Here is a 13,211-nt window from a genome sequence, read left to right on the forward strand (position 1 = left end):
CCCCGCAAGGGTTATAGACGTGACCATATGTATGTATGAAACATTGATTTCAACGTAGTACCTTATGAAATAAGATTGACAGTTACCCAAAAAACCTAATCATAGTTACTCCATTCAGTCTGCAAAAGATGTTACACTATGAATTTACTTTAACAAAGCCATATAACAGTATGTGTGCTTCTCGCATACCATTTGCCTAATCCAGTGATACATGGCCAACATACCTCACGTTTTATACGCCCGCCGGGTTTGAACTTTGTTTTAAAAATAGTTATCTGCTCTAGGTTTATGGCGCTGTGATAGTTACACTAAGAACTTCTGTCAGACCCAATTGTTGATTGGTAGACAATGCTTCCAGCATTAAGTCCGCCAATTGTGCTATACATTTGTATTTTGTGCAATGAAGATTACATCTATACTAATATTAGAGTTTGTTTGTTTGTTTGAACGCGCTCATCTTGGGAACTACTGGTTCGAATTAAAAAATTCTTTTTAAATTGAAAAGTTCAAGTCCATCTTTCACTAATCCATATTAGTGAAAGATAGACTTGAACTTGGATCATTTTCGTTCCTAGAAAATCGTAATCTTGAAACAAGTAAAAACGGCGTCCTAACTGTTTACAAAGTAGCTTCGAAATATTCAGTGTTACAATAAAAATAAACAGTTAAGGCCAAGACAGCTTGTAGTAAACTCAAATAAAGCGAAGCGATATCAAGCAACAAAGGCTTACGTTATCTCGACATTTAACTGCGCTTGATTTATGTTACGTACTACTTTTATGTACTGGTTCCTTTTTCAACTTTATCTACCTCAGTGGCGTAATGTTAAGTTTGTGTTATGACTAGGATAGTGGGTTTGAATTTTGTAGAAAAAATAGTACGTTGTAGAAGAGGTTATTTTCAATTTACATATACGGTTAAGCTTAGTTTATAGCTAAATATATATTTTAATCAAGTATTTTTTTGGAAGATAACATTTTTCGACTTGCTCCATCTTTAGCTGCATTCATATCAATATTTTATGCCAGCTGGTCGTTTTACGACCAATATCCTAAGACTCACTTTACACCACGTAAATCCGTTTCGATCGAGTTAATCAAATGCACGAATATTAACTAGGTAATATGTTAAATACTTAATCTAATACTACTTCCCTATTTTTAACTTAAATTATTTAAATTTACTTAAGTTATGAGTATGTTAACATTAACTAAAAATTTCCATACTTAATTTAACCCAACTTGGGGCAGACTATGTATGGAATTTTTGAAAATATTGATCAAGGTAACCTGTTTCATACTTAATCTAAGTTTAATCTTTAATAACAGATGGCGGAATAACGTGAAAAACATTACTTCCATATTTTTTTTACTTGTATTTTTTCAATTATATTAACATTAACTAAAAATTTCCATACTTAGTTTACCCCATCTTGGGGCAAACTATGTATGGATTTTTTTGAAAAATTAGACTAGTTCAAGTGACTTACAGTCGTCAAGATAATCACGCTAGTATAATAGGTGTACGTCGATCCCATACTGGTTCAATTCAAACAGTTTTAAATGCTACTGTAAAAACTATACGTAGATACATAAGTTACAATATCGGATAGTATAAAACACATTGTAACAACTTATAACAAAGTAAATATTGCAAGCCCAGAAACTCCTACGCTTTGAACTTTTAGATTAAAAGATCAATACACAAAATTAAACTTAACCCTTTTAAATTTAGGTCCGTTCTTTTTATTTTCTTAAAGAAAAGTTAATTGAATCTTTTTCATTTCAAATTTAGGTTAAAATTCTTATCTAAATAAACCCTAATGTTTTAAATTTTCGTTCTCGTATTTGTACTAGCTTTCGTCAATAAAGTAAAATACATATAATCACGTCTTTATCCCTTACTAGGTAGTCAGAGCCAGCGGTCTACATAAGAATGAAACACCACGTTCATGTGTATGGCTTAATGATAGAATTGAGATTCAAATAGTGACATTAGGCCTTTCCAAGTCAAGATATCCAAGTACCCTATTCTATTCCTGTAACTACATCTTCTTTCACATCACAATATTCCCTTATCACGCTGTCCCTTATCCGGTCACTCAATTTCACACAAGATGTAGTTACAGAATAAAAAGGGTATGTTAAGATGGTTTGCTCATGTGGAGAGACTGGCTAAGCAGATATACAAGGAGAGTGTGGAGGGTAAGGTCGGAATGGGAAGACCTAGACGAACGCATCTTGATCAAATTAAGGACGTCCTGGCAAAGGGGCAGGTCAGAGTACCCGAAACCGCTGAGCTTGCATGAAGAGAGCTATGAATGTGGATGAAACGAAGAAAGAATGCATAGCTCGTGGGAATTGGAAATATGTAGTCTTTTCCTACCCCTCCGGGAAAAAGGCGTGAGTTTATGTATGTATATCTAAGTTTATAAAGCCTTTAATTTGATTGATTTCTTTCACTACAGTTGAGGAAAATTTTTTCCCCCTTTTTCTTTCATTATTGTTTTTATTAGCTGTTCATGGGTCATTTAATTTAATGTTATTGTGTACTATTGACATAAATAGAAAAACAAAGAAAAATAACGTATCAATGAAATCACCGTGAATATTATTATTATTAAAAAGTGCAGTGCAAGCGAATGGAATATTGGATATTTCGTGGGATTTTTCAATGAAACACAATAAATAAACTGGGAAGCGTAATTACAAAACATTAAACACTTGTCAATCTTTTGACCAAGCTTTTCACAATTCTAAAATAATGAAACCAGATCTCATTTAATATTATTAACGCGAAAATAAGTTTGTTTGTTTATTTGTTTGTTGCCTCATCACGCATTATCTACTCAACAATTGTTTTTGAAATCCGAGAGTTCCATTCATTAGTTTGATTACTTACCGATGCTTTTTCGGTAAGGAAATACCTAAAAAATCTGCCAATGTAACCATGATCTTTTACAAGATTGTTAGGAATGGAATCGAATCAATTCGTATAAAGTCCTGTAGCACCTGCAATCATAGATACAACTTGCAACTGGGCTGCTGGGCTGTGTGGTGCCCGGCACCATTAGAAAAATTTATAGGTCTACTCCATCTCTTTCCTATTAATGTCGTAAAAGGCGACTTAGAGATATGTTTATAATCTTAGGATTCTTCTTTTAGGCGATGGGCCAAACAGCTGAACGTAGCCTTTCAGTCATTTCAAGACTGTTGGCTCTGTCTACCCCGCAAGGGATATACGGGATGATATGTATGTATGTATTAAGCCAAACAGCTGAACGATCTACGATATCAGGACCGAATGAACTATCACTCTTTTCAAGACTGTTGGTTCTATGTACCCCGGTTGGGATATGGATGTGATGAAGGAAGGTCAGGTCAGGAAGAAAATGATTCATGTTATATAATTTCAATAATAATTACTACCCGATTCCGGCATAGGGTTTGCAAATCAGCATTCTGCCGGGCTCAGTGAATATTTACCGGTTCATTCTACGGTTGTGTTTGTATCGTTAATGCATGTCGCCATCAATAATTTAAACCTCTTTATTTTGCGGACGACGGGCAGCGATCGGTTTTAAATTGTTTTGTGAATTTGTGTTCGGTTTGTTTTTTTGTTTGGGATTAAATACTTATTACTTTTTCGTTTCAGTCAACTATTTTCGAATCGCTTAACTATTTAGTTTATTGGTTCGGAAAGCTAATAATACTTTGCTTTGCACTAAATGACTCTGTTTATTATAAAACCGTATCAAAATCCATACATACAAAAAACTGAAAGGCCACGTTCAGCTATTTGGCTTAATGATAGAATTGAGATTCAAGTAGTGACAGGTTACTAGCCCATCGCCTAAATGAAGAATCTCTTTATCCGCTTATCCCTTATTCGCCTTTTACGGCAGGAATGAGAAAGAGATTGATTGATCCCATTCTTTTTACATTAATGTCGGGAACCACACGGCACAAATACAAAATTGAAGATCTAAACATACCAGACAGCTTTAAGCAACATTGTCTTATACTATATCATACAGGAGAATGAGGCCTTTTAGTCTTTTCAAGATTGTGGACTCTGTCTACACTGTAAGTGATAAAGACGTGATTATATGTATGTAAATGAGGAGACATCTCTATGCCACAAGTCACAGCAGCCAATCTCGCGACGCTATCAGCCAAATGACAGCGGAGGGTCTAAATCGCGCTAGCAAAGATTTCACGGATTGGAACCTCAATACAATCTCCGATACATTATTGTCAGAGCCGCGGTTTCCTTAGGCATAACACCTAGCCTGGTTGAAGGTCTTCCTTTTGGGTTCGATCGAGCCGAATCATCGTTCCCGCTACATGAATACCCTTTATATTGTGGTAACTTCAAGTCACACCCTCACACATACTTACCTACATATTCCCAAATCATGCACATTTCAGCACGAAAATCTAATTATAACTTAGACTGCACTATAATTGGCTGCAGTTCTGTAATGGTGTCACAAGACACCAAAGAGCAAATGTACTTGTGTTATATTGGGAATCGTATTGGTACAATTGTGGGATACAACTTTGCGAAATATGTATGTAGGAGCTTAGCTTCTCAATATATACGAGTTTACAGTTGAATTGGTTTTAGATATTTCGAAGTACAATTAACATGCATACATATAGTCACGTCTGTATCCCTTGCGGGGTAGACAGAGCCGACAGCCTTGAAAAGACTGAATGGCCACGTTCAGCTATTTAGCTTAATGATAGAATTGAGACTCAAATAGTGACAATTGTTAAACCCATCGCCTAAAAAAGAATCCTTGGTCGCCTTTTACGACATCTATGGGAATAAGATATGAAGTGGTTCTATTCATTTTTTGTATTGGTATACATATACACATTAAATTAACTATCCCAATCTTGATCAAGTTTGTTACCAATATAGAATTTCCCCCAAAAATAATGTAGGCTAATACTTCTAAAAATTCACTTTGGTTTTGGTACACCTATAACTATAAAAATGTATTACACGCGACTATATCAGTCTCAGAGCATGAGCATAATACTAATATTTGAAAACCCCTACCTAAAAATACTGTTTTAATAAGCGACTGAATTGCGGGGTAGGTGGAACCTTACTCATAATTATTTTCTTATTAGCTCTCGCGGCATGCGCCACCTGCGGGCGACAGCTTAAAAGGAATTTATTTTTTTAATGCCATTATATATAACATACATATAACGCATTTATACGCATTTATGTTGGAACTGGTAGCAAAAAAAGCATGTAAAGTCAGCCAGCTAATAAGGTTTTTTAGATTCATTTAAGATCAAGAAAAATAAATAGTTTAACTTGGGATTTTTCTACCTATAAGTCGAAGGGATACCGTGTGGTGTTTACCACGTTAGAATAGAACTACTCCATATCTTTCCCATGGATGTCGTAAAAGACGACTAAGGGATAGGTTAATAAATGTAGGAGTTCTGATGTAGGCGATGGTCAAGCAACCTGTCACTATTTGAATCTCAATTCCATCATAAAACTTTACAGCTGAACGTGGCCTTTTAGTCTTTTAAGACTGTTGGTGTCTAGCTGATATTGAAGTCTTCCTCCTCCTAGTTTTGGACCCGGTTGTATCCTCACCTCTTAGGAGAGGAACTCGGGCTATGTCTTTGACTATAGATTGGGTGAGTCAGGTTTTTACACGAAGCGGCTCCCATCTGACCTCCGCAACCTCTGCAGGTAAACATAACCCGTATTGGATCCATGGTTTCACATCCAGTTGCCTGAATGTGCAGGTTTCCTTACGATGTTTTTCCTCTACTACCTTGATATAGAAGTGACTGTACGTATGTATGTATAAGGCGAAAGGTATTTCTGAAACTCAATCCCTTCAAAAATTACCTAGTTACAGTTATGTGGCCTTCGAATATTGTGACTATTGGCTGAGTCTACCCTTAAAGGAATAAAAACGTTTATGTTGTTTGGAAAAATGAAACCGTTCAAACGTGTATTACCTCCGCTAAAATGCTGGTAACAGCTGAAAATATTCAAAGCGAGAAGTTATATTACTTACGTTTAATACATACATACATACATACATACATAAAATCAAGCCTCTTTCCCAGAGGGGTAGGCAGAGACTACATCTTTCCACTTGCCACGATCTCTGCATACTTCCTTCGCTTCATGCTGACCTGACCTGACCCTTTACCAGGACGTCCTTAATTTGTACAAGATACGTTTAATATATACAAGATACTTTACACGATTACTTTACGTTAAAGAAACAGTTTATTGCTTTCAAACGCTTACTGTTGATTCGACTACAAATTATTATATTTCAGGCTTGTTGGCGGCCGAACAGTTATCCGGAAAAAATGTGAGTTCAGACGGTTCAAATCCTACCAGGGTGACAGGTTGCTAGCCCATCGCCTATAAGAAGAATCCCAAGTTTATAAGCCTTTCCCTTAGTCGCTATTTACACTTAAATGCTGAGAACCACATGCCACGAAAAAGATTACAACGCAAAAAATCTAAACAAGTTAGATTTCATACACGTTCTTGTTTCTCTTTATATTTTTCCTCCGATAAAACCAATTTACCTTTGAAGCCTATTTGGTGGATCCATATTAAATTTACATACTGTCAAACTGAATCACAGCTGGCTTACATCCCGGATACGGATATCCGGGTGAACCTATCCCTTTAAAAGGCACAGCTAAGAGGCTTACCGCCGTCAGTTTCGGTGATGTACTTCTATTTGCTTGTAAATGTAGTAGGGACTTGGCATTACGAGGTCTAAGTAAATTTCGTTATGTTTTGTAGGAGGCTAAGTTTTGTGGCTGTCCAGAATAAAACTAAGGAATATAGATGTTCGTCAATTCTGTAGGTGGTAAAAAAAACATACAAAAAAAAATTAAAATCGGTTCATAAACGATGAAATTATCCGCGGACATATATAAAAAAAGATATATATGGTATAATTGAGAAACTGTCTCCTTTTTTTGACGTCGGTTAAAAAAGAAGTAGATAGAAATTTCTGTACAAAGAATATATTTATAAAAAAAAAAAATTAGTGGATGTAGAAACAAGTACAAATAGAATTTGCAAAAAAAAAAAACACCACTGTCGTGATGACATAATCACAACCCGAAACTAAATTTTACCTAACAGTACCGACGTGTGAGTAAAAAACAGCACTAGTGTGTAAGTGAGAGGTCATGATTTTGGCAGTCATTTTAGATTTGTTTTTATATTGTAACGGGTTATACACGTGTATACGAACAGCTGCTGGTACAAATAAGTTTCATGAAAGTCTGTTATATAAATAAAAAAAACTTGTTCTTGAAATTAAACCTCAGCTTGGTATCAAACCTCTGAGTTAACATATTAACCAATACCTCAAGCATATTTTGTCAGCCTCTGTGGCGCAGCGGTAATACGCTTGTCTGTGACACCGGAGCAGAGGTCCCGCGTTCGAATCCCGGTCAGGGCATGATGAGAAATGAACTTTCTCTGATTGGTCTGGGTCTTGGATTTTTATCTTTCTAAGTATTTATTATAAATATAGTATTGTTGAGTTAGTATCTCGTAACACAAGTCACTCGAACTTACTTCTAGTCTAACTCAATCTGTGTAATTTGTCCCGTATATATTTATATTTATTTATACTTATATTGCCATCAATTCAAATTAACAAGTTCAATAATAAAATTACCTAAAATCCCCAGTGTAATCGAATGAGAGACTAAATTTATATTACTAAATGGATTTCGCTATGCCCTAGGTCATTCTAAATATTATTTGTGCAAATTATGTTAAAGTCATCAAAATACGCCCGAGGGAGATCGTCCCTGTTTCTAATGGGGCAATAATTGTTCCCGATAAATGGAAAATAAAGTTTGGTGCGTCAAATAATGATTTTATGATAGTTTAGTAAACTTGATGTAATTGTCTATTATATACAAATATTCTATCTTCTCCAAAAAGCTGAGCCTAGCCTATCAGTCTTTTCCAAGAGTGTTGGCTTTTTCTACCCCGCAAGGGATATATACGTGACTATATGTATGTATGATAAATTAAGTAACATTTTTGGTATTGTTTCCTGAATAAATAGTTTACTATCTCTCTCTCATTTTAAGTGTTCCCTATGGTTGCATTCTACTAAATCTTAAAAGGAGGCACCAATCTATAACTGAGTTACCTATGTAAAGAGTTTTTGAAAATAAAATTTTATTTTGTTTTATTTTTATTTTACTGCAATACTTTAGGACCCGGAGTTAACATTTTACTATAATCAAACTTCTTAAAAAAGTTAAGTTTCTCAATAACAGATAGTGTATTAGTGAAAATAATTATAGTAAGTGATTTTTTTATTATTTTAATGATAGTGTGAAGTAAGATATACTAGCTCAGATTTTTGGGAACTCGTAGACTTATTACACATCTCGCAATAAAAAATTAAATTTCCGATACCGTTTAGAACATTCATGACAAAGTACTCTGATAACACGTAATATATTTGTGCAGACGCCAAACTGCTCCAATTTATTTCTCCTCTCAAAGGTCTATTGGAAGTGATTTTTATTGTAATAAGTAGCACCTTTGTAGTACATTTTCTGTATTATATCATTGTATATTACATCATTGTTTTATATCATAGTAACATTAGCGTCGGACTTCGCTTTCGTAGGAATTTCCAGAAAAGGGTATTCTACTTTATTTCTGAAAGTCTATTCTATCTGTGTACCAAATTTAATCAGAATCGGTTCAGTAGTTTTGAGTATATTCGTTATAAACATACGCATCTACTCATTTAATTATTGTTGTGGTTTATTTAAAAAAAATGATGTTGTAAAAGTATTCTATGTATAGGTTTTAAAAATTGGAATGATATGTCTGTCCATTCTTAGAAAACTAATAACTGGAAGAAGTTACGAACCCAGGGACAGGTCAAAGGTCAACCGGGCGACAATTTATTATGGGGATGAATTTATGTGTAGATACCACGTTTTCGTGGTCATTGTAGAACATATATCAATGAAGGGCCTAAATGTGGAGAGAAAATTAGGTTTCTTTAAACTTGCGAACGAATATATGCGTTATTTTTTAATTTATTTTATGTTTATGGCCAATGGACACAAGTCAAGAGATATAATGCCTGTATCACATTTGTGTTTTGTTAAATAATTTAAAAAAAAAAATTATTTAAATATTTTTCAACCTTTCGTCTTCCTTCTTTCCTTGAGCAAAAAGTTACTACAATTAAATTGATTTAAGTATTCTCTTTAAACACTTTTAAAATATTTTCCAACAGAAAAAATAATAGGACCATTCCATCTCTTTCCCATGGATGTCGTAAAATGCTTCTAAGGGAGAGGCTTATAAACTTGATATTCTTCTTTTAGACAACGGGCTAGCAACCTGTCACTACTTGAACCTCAATTCTATCGTTAGGACATTCAGCAGAACGTGGCCTATAATTCTATTCAAGAATGTTGGCTCTGTCTACCCCGCAAGGGATGTAAACATGATAATATATATGTATAACATATATGTATGTACATCTTTAAATAAAAAAGGGTGCTATTTAGAAATGCCCGAACACAATAAGAAATCCGATGGCAGAAGTCTAAAATTTTATTCTGTATCTTAATTTTATAGTTGCGATATTGAAAATCTAAGTATGTTTTAAGAAAATTGTATTTTCTTCCGTTAACATAATGCCTCATTATATGAAGCACTTAGTAACATATTTTATGATACGTAGAGATACCACGTATCTTAGTTTATCTTGGTACCTTTACAATGTTGATACTTAGTTCTTCGAGAGATTTGTAGATGGCGCGGGTAACATTGTAACAAGGTCACATTTTCGTGAGAAGAAACGAAAGGGTTAAATTTATAAAGCGAAATAATATATGATAATTGTAACACTGTAATTTTCTAAAAATATAGAAAATGAGCTTTTTACCCGTATCTTCGCCGGCGCGGATTTAGCGCTACCTACAAAATAATACTACAGGTTTTTCGCAAATCCCGCGGGAACATATTTATAGTAAACTCCACGGGAATTTAGTTTAAATAGCCAAATATCATAATTTTTTTTTATTATTTATTATTAAAATCTCATATAAATAAATAAATCTGAATAATGTATTCTCTCGTCCACATCCTATTCTATGTTTAGATATTTGTGAAGTTGACGTTGTTGAAGAAAATGCTGCAGTGCAGTTTGTTACAGCGTCTTCTGCACTGACGCCTTGGAAGCAGCAGTAAACTTAGTTTTAAGTAATTTATTTGACGGCAACCATTGTTGTGAAATCAAAAAAATTGTCAATTATTAAGAGATATGAAGTATCCTATAATAATGTAGTACGAGTAACATTTTGTATTTGAATATAATTTTACTGGGACTAAGATACTCTATGTCCTTCTCCATACTCATAAATTATATAGGCAAAATTTCAGGAAGATATGGTTGCGTAGATAAGTATCATCATAGTGAAGAGTAACGTATTAAAAGTTTTAATGGCGAAGTAATATTACCTATTATATACTGGGCTGATCTTAAAACATTGTAAGTATTTATAGTTATTTCACAAATTCTTGTCGATACACCTGAAACGACGTCACTTTTAAATTAAAGATTGGCAATGTTGTTCATATATAAAATAACAAGAGAGCGGAATTATAACACACACACACACACACACAATCACGTCTATATCCCTTGCGGGGTAGACAGAGCCAACAGTCTTGTAAAGACTGATAGGCCACGCTCAGCTATTTGGCTTTATGATAGAATTGAGATTCAAATAGTGACATGTTGCTAGCCCATCGCCTAAAATAGGAATCCCAAGTTTATAAGCCTATCCCTTAGTCGCCTCTTACGACATCCGTGGGAAAGAGATGGAGTGGTCCTATTCTTTTTTGTAATGGTGCCGGGAACCACACGGCATTACCTATAACTTTAGTTATAAACCAAATTTTTAAAATAATCACCATTTCTGATAGTGATAAGTAACCAGTGCTCAATGTTGGTGGTTGGCGATTCATTAGAAGAAGATGTTTCCCTTAATTAGCATTTACTCGTAATAGTTAAGTTTCTGTTGCACTAGTTTAGTCTCCTTCAAAAAATACCGCCGTCTTAACTTTATTATCTTGTTGTAAGGATATATGACAATTCAGCAGATTTTCTCGCGATCACCACTGTAAATGCATTAAATTGAAACTTTAATGACATTTTCATGGGAAGAGAAGCGAGACAGACTTACTTAAGAAACTGATAGACATTCACGAGTTGTAGCTCTGTATTCTCCATTTTTAGTCCCAAGTAAGTGCACTACGAATTGCCCACTACGGCTCTCAAAATCGAACGGGGATCTTTTACTGCATTTTTATGACCACACTGTCACGTGATGCGGTAGTCCGATGAAATGGATTGAGACTTCGTCAAATCTTTTATTTATTAAAATTAAAACATTATTCGGATTCCATTTTTAACGTTTTAAAAAGACCGCATCAGCATGTTTCGTCCAATCAATCAATTTTAGACCGTATTTTTTCCATTTTTTTTTTGTTTACCTCCAGCCAAATGTCAATTGACAAATGAAAGCGAAGGGCCAAGTCGATAGCCATATACAACTTAATCTAGATGGAGTGATACCATATAATCATCGCTTTAGAAAGAGTAATTATAATATGTATAATTTTTTTTTTTTATAGTTTTATCCTAGTTTGGGTAACATGCACGTAGACATGCCCTAGGTTTGTGTACGTATAGCATTTATTTCAGCTACTGCAAAAGTGGATAACGCAAATCTTTTAAACACGATACCGACGTTGAACGCATTTGTGCTAATATTAATGCATCTTTTCATGCAAACTCTTCTTGACTTTCAACCAGAAAATAATATTTCCATTTCAAATGGTTGTTAGACAACGATAATTGTGTATTTTTTCTGACTTCCACCGAGCACCGCTCGGTTACCCAGGTACAAACAAGATCTCGACATTTCCAACTACCACACACCAGATCTTCTTATATATTTTTTTTTTTACACCTGTCACTTATATATCTAATAATACTTAAGTCTACTTTTTAATTAAAATGTGATTCCGAAATAGGTAATCACATGAAATAGTCATTGCTACTTGTATTCAGCTATTGCCAAAATTAGTATGCTACTTTGTATTACAATGTCATGTTTTAAACCAGTGTTTTATTTCGTCTACTATACAACTTGTGACACTAAAACAATGCTTCATAGTTGCTTCATTAATCTCAGATATTAACTGCAAGCACTTAATTATTCTGCATACATACATACATATCATCACGTCTATATCCCTTGCACGGTTGACAGAGCCAACAGTCTGAAAGATCACGTTCAGCTGTTTGGCTTAATGATGGAATTGAGATTCAAATAGCGACAGGTTTTACGACATACATGAGAAAGAGATGGAGTAATCCTATTCTTTTCTTTTATTTGTGCCGGGAACCACACGGCACTTATTATTTATTCTGAACTGGACGATTGTCTACGATTAGTTCATAAACATAATGTTCTTCGTAGTCATGTAGGTATTTGATATTATTTCGCTGCTGCTACTACTGCTGATTTTGTCGTGTGGTTTCCAACACTTTAGAAAAGAAACACTTCCTATGGATGTCGTAAAAGGCGACTAAGGATAAGGGCAATAAACTTGAGATTCTTCTTGTAGGCGATGGGCTAGCAATTCCATTATGAAGGCCTTTCAGTATTTTCTCGTTGGCTCCGTCTACCCCGCATGTATATATATAATAGTATGCATGTAAATTACAGTTTGTTGTTTGTACGTCATTTAATTATTTTTTCCAAGAAAAAAAGTGAGTCATTAATCAATCGTTTACAGAACTCTTAATCCAAAAATATTAAAACCACCATTTTATAGAAAATTAAAACTTAATGCGAAAATAGGAGGTCTGAAATTAATAAGCGTCAATCAAAAGTATCCGGTTGTTTTGGAAAAAACTTCTGTGGGAAAATAAAACTCGTGGTGTTTCCCTTTGGGACTTCTTTCTACTTATGTATTACACAATATATATTATATTGAAAATGGTTCTTCGTAAGACAAGTCTACAGGAATTGGATTAAGTTACCCCTGTAAGTAAATAAGTAAGTTAATGCTTTATTGTTCACTACTGCACTAAATGTGTATACTTTTTACTTACATTTATC

Source organism: Amyelois transitella, chromosome 15 (genome assembly GCF_032362555.1).
Source record: "Amyelois transitella isolate CPQ chromosome 15, ilAmyTran1.1, whole genome shotgun sequence".
Taxonomy (NCBI): Eukaryota; Metazoa; Arthropoda; class Insecta; order Lepidoptera; family Pyralidae; genus Amyelois; species Amyelois transitella.